This window comes from Macaca fascicularis, chromosome 18, assembly GCF_037993035.2.
Source record: "Macaca fascicularis isolate 582-1 chromosome 18, T2T-MFA8v1.1".
NCBI classification, from domain to species: Eukaryota; Metazoa; Chordata; class Mammalia; order Primates; family Cercopithecidae; genus Macaca; species Macaca fascicularis.
Window position 1 is genome coordinate 62,584,465 of NC_088392.1, and position 12,697 is coordinate 62,597,161.

At 37.8% G+C, this 12,697-nt stretch overlaps 1 protein-coding gene across 4 annotated transcripts in view; it reads left to right on the forward strand.

Moving 5' to 3' along the window:
• Positions 1-7,125: 7,125 nt before the first annotated feature.
• Positions 7,126-12,697, forward strand: part of CHST9 (carbohydrate sulfotransferase 9) — a 293,740-nt gene continuing 288,168 nt past the window's right edge. For all 4 annotated transcript variants that reach the window (XM_065533960.2, XM_005586983.5, XM_045377915.3 and 1 more), the window contains exon 1: positions 7,126-7,319. The gene's annotated coding sequence lies outside the window, so the exon portion shown is untranslated. The remainder of the gene's footprint in view (positions 7,320-12,697) is intronic.

Consider the following 12,697-nt stretch of genomic DNA (forward strand, 5'->3'; position numbering starts at 1 on the left):
GCTGGGATTACAGGCGTGAGCCACAGCGCCCGGCCTGTTTCCAGATTTCTTATGCAATACCTTTGCTTTCCTTCTTGCTACTTCTTCACATTGAAACACATTTTACTTTTCTCTGCTATTAAAATCTTTAGTCAGCATAACCACAGACAAGGGCCAGCTCCTGTGCTGGGAAAAATATCTGCACACCTAACCCAGAAGTATAAACAATGTTCAGAGGTAATAGGTATTCATTTGCTTTTAGTTGTGGTTGAAAAAAGATAGCACAAGAATTCTATAGTTTCTTGGCAAATAATGTAGACGTGATTTAGTACTCCATGAAATGCAGTCGCATGTGTCTAAACAATGGAGATCGGATATTTATGTGCAGGTTTGTTAAACGGTCCCTCCAATCAAGATGAAAAAGAAAGCTTGAAGGATGTATCAACTGTGACATGGTGAAAGCTTATAAAATTTGTGACCCAACATCAAAAATTAGACTGTATCACAATGTAACTGCAATAGAAGAGTTTCCATGTATGGAGATTTTTTACAAAATAAGGTTGATACTTGAAAATCAAGAATTAAAGTGCCCAGGACAATGGCTAGCTGCTACATAGAATATGAGGCAACAAGATAGAAGAAGAAAGGAGACTTATCAATGTAATAGTGATGTCACTTCATTGAGCTATTTTAATTAATTCAAAAATTAATTCATAAATGCCTAAATCTAGGATTTCCCATAAACTGAAATATGAAAACGTTCTAAGGTAATTGCATTAGGACACATTCCTCCTTGGAAATTTTATTCTTAAGTGTTACCGTGTGTATTAAGAAATGTATTGAAGAATAGACTTTAGCAAGAGATTGTGTCTTGAACTTACTTTTTTTTACCTTCTTAACTAAGGTTCAGGTTATATTCACAATTATAAGCCAGAAATAGCATCTTTGTTTTCCCTCTAAAATCAGGTGGCCTTTCAAGTTCTAAATCCCACTGTCATTACCCCTCACAAGTACAAGATGTAAATATCTAATAGACACTTGCCTTCTTTTCTAACTGTTAGGAGAGGATCTTAAAAAATTTTATTACAAAGGGAAAAAAAGGTTTTTAAATAGACCAGCTATCCAAATGTTATTTAGAATAGCTATATGTAGACATAGATTCAGATGTAAATAACTAGCTAAATAAAAACATAAGCTTAATGATACTAAGCTGAATTGGTTTCATTTTCAACTCACTTTAAGTATTATCATTAGAAATAATATTTGTAGCACACTGCTAATATTAGACTTATTTTATGATGCTACTGAGTACAAATTTTCTTTTACAGTAATTTTTCATCATATGTATTAGTCTTCAAAAATCATTATTTACCTTTATTTGAAAAAAAAAAAACCCTCCCATTAAGGACAACACACTTTGAACAATAAACAAAATCCCTTCCCTCAAAAAGGCTAAGTCAGTCACCAAGCTCTGTGTCCCTCTGGGCTGAAATGATATTAGATTTGGTGAGATGAGCTGTATATCACAAGTACTCCCAGTGCTGGAAGAGGAAATATTTCATTGCATGGGGTGGGGGATGTATTTAGAATTACTCTGTGCCCTCAAATGCTATATTTTATCTTAGGATACATCATTGACATATTCTCTATTTCATCAAATTTCTTACCAGCTTGCCTGTTACCTGCATTCTCTCTTTCAAGTACACGTACACACACACACACGCGCACACGAACGTGCACACGCACATCATTTATAGAAATCACAAAACCATTTTTTCTTTTTCCTTTTATTCACTCCCAGCAGATCTTTCTTTTTCCTGTAAGCTTACCACTTCTAAATTTAATGATAGGGGTTTTGAGTTTATTATTTAAAGGAATCACATCTTGCTAATTTTTGTATACAAGACACTGGCACATAGTGTCTATACTGACTAAACAGGCCAAGCTTTGTGAGTTAATTAATAAAATATTTGGTAGAAAATATCCATCAGTATCTTATCCCTTGACATGACAATGTCAAAACATACAGGATGGAAGGCATCTCATTAATTCAGACCATTTCAAATCAATTTTATTTTGACTTAGGGTCTTGAAATAATATATCATTATCTTTGGCCATATCAAAAACTGAACCCAGTTGGAAAATATTTATATGTCCAAATATTGGTTTAGAGGAAAGTATAGCATTTTTTTGGTAAATTGTTCACACAGAATTTTCCCTATTCCAACCACCTATCAAAAACCATCAAAGATGTAAAATACAATTTCTTTCTACAGAAGAACATTTATATTTCCACATTTTATCTATTTCCAATTTAGGTTTTGCTATATACACACATTATCTTATAAAAATTGTTATAAGACTTCATTGTTTAGGACTTAAAAGTAACTATTAGGAAAGGTTTTATCTTATATTGTTTCAAAAGGAAATTTATACTTGCTTAGTTTAAGAAATTACGTGCATAACTTCCCAAGCGACTTTGATTTTCCTAAAATAACTGCAAGCATTTCTTATTCAATCAACCAATCAATATATATTTATTGACCTGCTCTTTTTACCAAGACTATTAGGTGCTGACTGTTCTAAGTTGTTTGACCTTGAATTATTGCTTTACTGGGGCAGCTGATATATAATAATAATGGCAACACATCTTGTTTCAATTTTATTACTTATAATTATCTCTTAGTTTTTCTGTTTGATCAGTAATATTTTTCTGAATTTATAATTCTTTAGGAGTCATAGTTCTTCCTCATTTACTACTAAGTCTATGCTCTTTCCATAAGGCATTTTCCCCTTTGCATTCTGCTTTTTCTTCCCAATATTCTTCTGAACACTTAATTTGTGCTTTAGTTATAGATATTTGGTCCTCGATTTGTTCTGGATTTTTAAGAAAACAATACTTTCCTTAAAAAATGTTAAAGACAGAATCAAATCTTTTTTTAATTATGTCTTCCTCACATAATAATTTTGATCTACCCCAAATTATAAAATTTGCTATCCTCATGCTATGGCAGGAGGTAAATCATTATGTTTCCAGATCTCTCCTTGACTGGAAAATCTTAATGCTTTCTCCTTTCTTCTATTTATTCTTGATGTTACAATGATTTCTTCTTAAATTTCAGAAAGGAATTTCTACTTTGTACAATACCACATTCTGTATCCTATAGATCAACTTCTGGTAATCAGGCCTTTGTTTCTCCCTTGTATTCACATTTTTTTGGTTGTCAATTTCTTCTACTGAAGAAAAGTCTGCATCAGCCTTTTATTTCCTGATTAGAATTCACTTTAAATGTCCCTACACAGATAAATCAATATGTGAAGGTGAAAATGACTTGAAGAGCTTTGTCAAGGTAAGTGTTCTTTATCAGACATCATGGGAGTTTTGAAACCAGAAGGATCCTTAGGGCTTATGGAGTTCAATGACCTCATGTACTGCAGATGAGGAAACTGAGCCCAGGAAGAGAAGACTTGCCCAACTTAACGTGAACAAATCCTGTTTTCCAAGACTCTTTCTATTTCCTAGCACTAATGGAAGCTTTCTAAAAGTGATTTTAAATTTTTAATAGTTGTTTGTTTTTATTTTTTTTTCCCAGAAATATCTGGATATAGTGGATTTTATCTTCTCTTTCAAGAGTTCTGTCACTCTTTTCTTCTGGTTCAGTGGGCTAGCTTGTGTTCACTTGACCATGAATCAGCATAAATCACATTCTATCATTTTTTTCTAGTTTTATTCCTATGCTGCAGAATAAAAGCAAGATAAGATAAACTACTGTAGCTACTGGACTATCCTCTATTGTCTTGTGTAAAAATATCTCTTCCCAGATAAATATATCCCTGCTTTCCCTGAAAAAATAGTTGGAGTCATAAATAAGAAGGTTTACAGGTATTTGCAACACCCACATGACCTGGCACATTGTGCTAAATGCATTTCTGCTGAATTTTGACTTTGGCCATTCATTAAGCCAAGTCATCATTAACACCTGCATGATTAAAGCAAAGTGTAAACTCAAAAATAGCAAGAAGTATCCCTTAGCAGTGTCATGCTGATACCTTAAATTAGTTTTTTTTTTGTTTTGTTTTGTTTTTTGGTACATAAGGAAACCAGGAAAATATCCTTTCCTACTCTTTTCCTACCTCTCTACCCCAGGTCACCTTACACACATTTTTCATCTCTGTGAGCAGCTCGCTGAAGTCATTCTTTATACTACTAGTTACACTTTCAAAGTTAAGTTTAACTTTGTCGTTGTGCTTAGCATAACGGTATCAGCATTGTATGTCTTGTCCAAATAAACCTGAGAATGATGACATCTTCCTTCTATAAAGGCACTCTTGCTATTGAATACACCTTGAGTTTGGATGCAGAAACCACGTTGATGGACCATGATTGTTACTAACCTATTCATTAAAGGAACAATGATCCATAAGCTTCACACTTGCCTGGAAGCAGTCAACAGTTAAACATTTTAAGAAATTGAAAGAACTAAACAAAATTAATAGACTGGAGAGTTTAGAAACATGCTGTGAATCAGTGTCTTAGAAACAATTCACTGTGTAAAATTAAATTAGTTTAACTCCAAAATTAAAAGGTAATATTTTCACATAGCAATATAACTTCCAATCAAATGGCATGAGAAGATGCATCTTAGACTGGTGCTTGGTATACATTTTAGGTAATTTTTTGTTCCTTTATTCATCAACATTGGATATTAATAAAATTCAATTTTCTATAATAGTAATTCTTCAACTTTTTAAAATCAGTTTTAAACAGAGGTCTAGGAATGAAAGACAGCCACAGTTATAAGTATTTGATTTGCTGTGATAGATAAGTGAATAAAATAGATTCTAAAGACTGGAAAACCCCATAATGGACTAGCAATGTCTAGTAGCTCATCAATCAAGCAAATTCAATAAGTTGACCTGATCATGCCCATTTCCCCCGTTAGCTACTAAAACTTTTCAATTTATGCTCATTTTGAGCATAGAACTATATTCAAATACAGTTCTAATGATATTCTTGCTCAACTTCTGAGAAGGCACAGGCCACAAAATTTGCATGTCTTGCAACAGGCAAGAAGTAGAGTTCACGTATTATGAGGTTGGCCTGAATTTCCTCACTGCTGTGATATCATGGATAGTACCAACTCCAAGAATTCACAGAACATGGATGGATACACAGGGAACCAAACCAAGAGCGAATAAGTTAAATGGTTAGTCATTCAAGGAGCACTCATCAATTGCCTACTAGGCATGTGTCAGTTAAATACAGCTCAAGGAACACTAGCTTGTTTCTTTAAAAGTTCAACTCAAGAAACATTCTATTGGAGAATGAGGATCTGTCCTATATGAAGGATATGTCCTATATGGGTTAAAAGTTAATAAATCAGCAAGTTGTATTACAATGGTTTGCTTTTGTGGAATGATTTGTTTACTTTTTTTTATTTTCCAAATTTTCAATAATGTGTTTATATGGCATTCATAACTTTAAAACTCCTTTACAATTAAGCTGAAATAAAAAGAAATCTACAAAACAGAACAAAAAAACCCCAGCAAATATACAAATTTAAAAAATTAAACTCTTATTTCTATTCAAGTCCTTTGCCCATTTGTATCAGGTTATTTGACTTTCTGTTGTTGAGTTGTAGGAGCTCTTTATATATTCTGGATATTAATCATATCAGAGATCTAACATTGTCAAATTCATACAAGCAAAAAGTAGAATGGTAATTACCAAGTGCTAGAGGGGAGAGGGAAAAGGGGAGCTGTTTGATGAATAAAGTTTCAAGTTTGTAAGATGAAGAAATTCTGAAGATCTATTTTACGACATGTGAATGTATGTTAACACTACTGAACTGTACGTTAAAAATGGTAAAAATGTGTTTTTTTCCTAATTTTTAAAAATGCATGAAAATAAAACACTTGTGACAGAATAATAAAATCGGGCTCTGTTCAAAAAGAAACCAGCATCAGGCAAACAAGTTCTATAATGGTAATTCTTCAAAGAACCAAAGTTCACTACTACCAGATGTGTTATTCCTAAACCATTAATAAGAATAAGACCTACTAGAAATACATAAGGCTAATATTTCAGTTTCAGCAAAAACAACAACAAAATTCTAATGTCGTAATAACTAGGTTTAACTAGTTAATGCTTTTTCTTTAAAAATCTAAAAAAAAAGTTGAGATTTTCTTTGTGAATTTATAGAAATCATCTGAATGCAAAATAAGCAAACAAGGGTTCATTTATTTTTATTTGTCCTAGTTTGGTCATTTGTTGCTAGCATAATATTTAGGACTAATTTTTAAACCTTAATGAACCATTTTTATTTTTCTTTTCTCTCTCTCTCTCTTTCAAGGCAAGGTCTTGCTCTGTTACCCAGGCTGGAGTGCAGTGTCAGGATCAGAGCTCACTGCAGCCTTTTACTCCTAGCTTCAAGTGATCCTCCCGCCTGGGCCTCCCAAAGCCTGGTGTTTCCTTTAATGATTTAAAAATGTTACTCTAGTGTTTGGTCTTTGCAAAGCCCTTTAAAACCGCCAACTTCAGCTTGTCCAATTTTGAAATCTCAGCCTGGCTCAGGCTGAGAAATCTCCTAGGTCTTGAACATTGTAAATGGGTCCTAGGCTCATTTTGAGGGAGCCCTGGTTTACACAAACCTGCTGCTGAACTTAGCCGTACTTACAACAAGCACTTTATTGATCTATTATAATTGATGTATTAAAACAAACATCACCTCCGGTCTGTAAAGCAAAACACATTCTGACTTTGGAGCTGATGTTTGCGACAGCCTTCTAACCTACGGATGTACCCCTCAGGACTGCGTTTCTAGAAAAGCTAGGAGAAGACCCCAGGGCAGGGGAGAGGAGAGGGCGAATTGGGAAGGAACTGCGAGGGTAATCACTTCCTCCACTGGGCATGGGGTGGCACCTGAGCCCTGGGACGCGGGGCTAGGAGGGAGGGTGAGTCGCCAGCGGAGGCGAGGCCAGAAAGTCAGAGGAAAGAGGGGACGACAGAGCCACAAAGGCAGAGCAGGAGAAGGCAGGGCGGGCAGCGGGCGCGGGAGAGAAAAAGAGGGGGGCGGAGCTGCCCGGGCGGGCGGGGGCGCGGGCGGGAGCGGGCGTGGAGGCGGTGCCGCAGCCCCAGCCCGGCCGGACGCACGAGGGCCAGGGCCAGGGTGAGCGCCCAACTCGGAGCTGCCCCGGCTCCCGTCGCCACGCTCAGCTCTCAGCCACCTCACGGCCGCCAGGAGTGCGCGGGAGTTTGCCCTGGAGCGCAGGGAAGTTTCCTCCGAAGCTGCGCTGCTGGAACAGCAGCACCTGCAAGCGCCCGGCAGCGGCCCGCGAGGTAACCGCGCTGGAGCTGGGCTGGGGGCACTGGAGGGGCAGAGATGACGGGGCGCTGCTGGGGGTACCCACGCCGGGAGCTGGCTCTGGTGGGCGGGGACGTGCGGTCTCACCTTTCCAGGTGCTTCGCCGCTGGGGATGCGGGAGGCATCTTCCTTTTCCGATCTCCCCCTCGTCCAGTATTCCAACCCACTTCCCTTCACTTCAGTGGACGGAGGACAGGAGGTGGGAGGCGGGAGCAGGAAGGGATCCTGACTTTGAGGGGGCGCTGGAGAAGGACGGCCGTGAACTTGTCAGCTACCTGAGCTGCCTTCCTGCGCCCCAGCGGGGCACCCTGGACTCCACATTCCGGAGTCAGACCCCGCTTGGGGCAGGCAGAGGTTGGAAAGAGGACGGCAGGAACAGTCTTGAGTTTCTGCTGCCAGTCTGTCCAGTCCTCCAGCGTGTGTGTGGCAGAAAGACGAGCATCTCTGCTGCGGGGGTGCCTCCTTTGCGTCAGTCTCAAACTCCGCGACCTGGCTCAGGCTCGGGTGCAGGCTGAGAGCGAGGTGGGAGGGAAGTTAGGGGGACCGGGAGGTCAGGTACGATCGTGACCAGAGCGGAGGGGTTGGGAGAGGCGATCTGAGGAGGGGCTGCAAGTGGCTTGGGGAGAGAAGGAATGGTGTGTTTGTTTCTGCTGCTGTTACTTTCACAGGGTTACCTGCTGCCTCTTCTGCCCCGTTTGAACATCCTGCCTATCAGCATGTTTCTGTTAGAAGGGGTTATGGTTGATGCCTGTCAGGAGTTATTTCCAACTAAGTTTACAGGTGCTAAGTCTAGAGCTGCAGGCCTTCCTCCTTTCTCTCTCTGCGGTCCACCCCCAGCTCCCTCCCACAAACAAACTGTGCCTGAATAATTCCCAGCGTTTTGAAAGCGATGGCAAGTGAATAATATACAATGTGTGTGTGACTTTTTTCTCCCTATGATGCTATCAGATTCAAATCAAAACACCGTGGATGCTTAATAGGACTCCCTTTTCGCCGTTTTTCTGATAATTGAGAGTATTACCAATGTTTATTTTTCTTCGCTTTAACCTCAGAATTGCATTAATCTATCTTTGTATAATTTTATTTACATTATTATTCCTCTCTGTTTGAAGGCCGTGGGCCTCTTTTCAACTCATATATACTCACCCAAATGCAGTGTGACCATATTTAGTATTTGTCTTCTGATTCAGTTGCCGGGCACCTGCTAATTGCAGTACCTAATCATAACACCATATGCCTGCCAACCAACGTGAGGATAAGGTGAATGCTATTGTTTTTCATGGGCAAGAGCACCCTGAACTACCACTTTTTATTATTGCTCAAAGGGTTTAAGAGCTTGAATCAAAGTGAATCAAATTTACAAAGCAATATTACAATTCTACACCATACGATCAAACAGAATATGATTCCTAGGCACTTACAGTTGACTAGTAATTGAGGAAAAATTAAAATCCTCTCATCATATGGAAAACATTAGGATTGCACATAGTCAATAAGAAATAGCACACACTAAATGCCCCCAGAAAATGGGAAGAATGTTCCTCCTACCTCATTTGGTTTTTATCTCCTTCATTACAGTACCGTCCTCCAGAAAATAAGCACCTTGCATATAGATGTTGGTATGTACTAACTAAACATCATATTTTTTAATACAGAGGCTTGGTGATAGTCCAAAACCATAAATGTTTTAAATCATTACCAACCATCTGTTCTCTCCCACTCACTTACAGCACAATGTTTTATTTTCACAGGTATCAAAACGTACTTACTCATTTCATACATTCCGATGACTATCCTGAAAGCTGTAATGGTATCCAGTGTTGACCCAAGTTCAGTAACTGTTGTGTTTGGCTTATTACACCATAAGCTCTGCTTCTTTTATTTTCAGTGAAAGAAGACATTCTAAAAGTTTCAAAGCACTTGGCCAAGGCTGGTGTATACTCCAGTAAATATCTGATTGCTTCCCCCGACCCCAACCTTTTTGTTACCAGAGAGAAGCTGGAAATTAGTGCAGCTGCAGGGTCCTCCTGATGACCTTCTTTTCCTTTCTTCCTGGTCACAAGTGTAGCATTTGATGCTCTGAAGCAGGGCATTAAACAGCCCCGTGACTTCGGAAACCTTGTGTGGTTTCCAGGAAAGTGTAACATCTTCCAATGAAGAATTCACAAAATAAGAGACTAACTTACTTTTACAAACTCCAAATTCAGTAAACCTAAGAAATACACATTGTTTCCCACATCAATATTGCATGTGAATAGCATAGGAGGTGAGATAGGTAATAAATAGCATGTTTACCTGTACAGTGTTCTTTATATTTGAATTTGGGAATCTGGATGAGTTGGGATGTAATCAGCAGATAGATTCACACTCTTTGTTTTGTTGGTGTCATCAATAAAGCAAGATTTGAGATATTCAGTTCCCTATCCAAGAAAGGCTTCCCATTTAAGGGTGTTTGCTCTAATTAGAACTTCAATATTAGGGTATTTTATCATTCAAAATTTAGTTACATAGTAAATCCTTTGTTCCTTTAGCATAGCCAGCACATTAGGAAAATTCTTTTCACTCAAACACAGGCGCAATGTCCCAAAGCATTTTCGTATTTTTTGAGGAAAAAGATAGTGATGATTTCACACTTTGTAAATAATTGATATGTACTTGAAGATTATCAGGAACCAAGAAAAAGTGGGGCATTATCACCGGCTACACTGTTCTATACTGCTCTTTGCCTTGAAAGCGTTAAGATTCTCCTAACTTAGAAGAATGGCTTTAGGCCGGGCGCGGTGGCTCAAGCCTGTAATCCCAGCACTTTGGGAGGCCGAGGCGGGCGGATCACGAGGTCAGGAGATCGAGACCATCCTGGCTGACACGGTGAAACCCCGTCTCTACTAAAAAATACAAAAAACTAGCCAGGCGAGGTGGCGGGCGCCTGTAGTCCCAGCTACTGGGGAAGCTGAGGCAGGAGAATGGCGTGAACCCGGGAGGCGGAGCTTGCAGTGAGCTGAGATCCGGCCACTGCACTCCAGCCTGGGCGGCAGAGCGAGACTCCGTCTCAAAAAAAAAAAAAAAAAAAAAAAGAAGAATGGCTTTCGACAGAATAAACCCAAACTACAGATAATTTTGAAACTAAAGTTGCCTTTAAAAATATAGTCTAATTAAAACCTTTGGATATTACATAAGAACATGTTACATCTTATTTTTCTGTACACTAAAAATGAATTATTGAGGAGAAACAGTTTTACCATGTATAGTAAGTACTCTGAATTATTCATGTTAATGAGAGAAGTAGAGGCAAAGATAATGTAAAATCATGGTTATTTAAGAAGTCATTTGTGTTTGTCTTTGGAATGTATTGCATGTTTGGTTTAAAAAAGATTTGCATTGTTATTGTGGGCAAGTTGCCTTTCTAATTATTTTCTTGCGTTTAGGTTAATTTTTAAATGAGCTTTCATATCTCAAACACCAAAACCCATTTGTGGGGAGGTGGGGAAAATGGGCAGACTGCCCAGAAATGAGCTGGGTGGCAGAAGTAAGCAAACCTGTTATGAAAACTTTGCAGGAGTTTATATGTCATTCAAATAAAGATACTAAAGACTTGATTGTATACCTGTTTAATGAATATGTGTTAAGGATTAGATATGTTCCTAGCAAAAATAAAAGTCTTATAGTCAAAGTTTGAGAAATTCAATCCCACTTTACATGTAACAGGTGGTCAATATTTTTAAAAAAGTGATAATGGTTTCTCCTGAAAGCCAAATAAGAATGTATTAATGTATGCATCTTACTATTAATGCACTGCATTTTTAAGTGTTTTCCTAAAGCATACGTATGTGTTTGGCGTTAAATGGCATTCCTAGGCCTTATATATTAATATGTCCTTTCCAAGAGAAGGAATAGCAAGAAGCCATCTAAATAAGAGGTATGGTCCATTTGATCTTTGTACCTATGCTCCAAATCAAAAACACATTTCATCAAAGAGAACCTCTCAATTATTGTTACAGTGGACCAAGCGAGATAAAATAGTTGAAGTTCAGCAAGACTGCCAATTTAACAGATTTCTATTGTGTTTCTCAAAAGCTCTAGGGCAAAATTGGTTGTAAATAAGTTACTTGAGCAAGAAGCTGATTCATACCATAGCATTAAACATCTTATTTATAGTCAGTTTTTAGTTGGACATAGATTTTGTTGAATTGTTAGTTCTGTGGACTGTTAGAATTTAGAAAACCTCTGTGTGGAAGGTTAGAACTGCCAAAAATATATGACGGGAAAAACAGATAAGATCATTTTTATTTCAGATATTCACAGCCAAACTGTAACTTTTACAGAAGTAAGGAGAATGGGGATAGAAATGTAGATGTACCCTTCAGAATAGAGACTATGTTCTCATCATAAATGTGCTCACTACATAAAGTGTAGGGATGCTTTTTTTTAAGGAAACATTTTCATTTTTTATAAGGCATGGCATTTTTTAAAGACTTGACTAGACTGAATATTTTAAAAGAAATATTGTGGTTGGAAATATAATTGAGACCCACAGGATACATTTTATATACATTTATTAAAGGAATCCGTTTCTTCTTATCAGTGCCTAAGTCTTAGGATCAAGATTATGCATTTTTTAATAGAGCTGGAAAGAACCTTAAAAGTAATTTATTCCTGTGTCCTCATTTTACAGTTGCAGAAATAATGGGGACCTACAGTGATCATGATGAACTGCTAAAGGTCACACTGGCAGTGGCAGAGCAGAAACTAGAAACCTGGTCTCCTGACTCCTCATCCAGATAGCTCTTAGAAAGTTAGATTAGTTAGGAAGGGGAGTTAACTCTTTCTGGCCATCACGGTATCAACTAATACGTGATAGTCATGGAATGAAGCAGTACAGAGGTAAATGTAGAAGGCTTGTGATTTGCTGTCTTCTCTTATACACTGAGTAGCCATCATGGACGAGACTTTGATCCTTGACTCTCTTAGACTCTGTCCTCTTTTTTAAAAACAAATATTTTGTTACTCCCTTAATATCCTCAAAAGCCATTTATAAATAATTACAGAATATAGTTGTAATTTTTAAAAGCGAATAAAATAAAAGTAATGTGTAATAAAATGTGTATTTCACTACTAATGCTTGGGGATAACTTTACTAGACATAGTAAAGTCAGCGCTTGTATGAATATATGATGAATAAGTTTGAATTTAAGACAAATAAAACATCAGAAGACATCCCGTGCAAGAAGTGCACGAAAGTGAAAGAATGAGGGATAGACTTAAACTAGTGTTGAGATACTAACAACCCAGACTTATTTGTATGTGAAAACCGGAAGAAGGAAGTTAATGGTATAGGGAAAATTTGCCAAGTCAA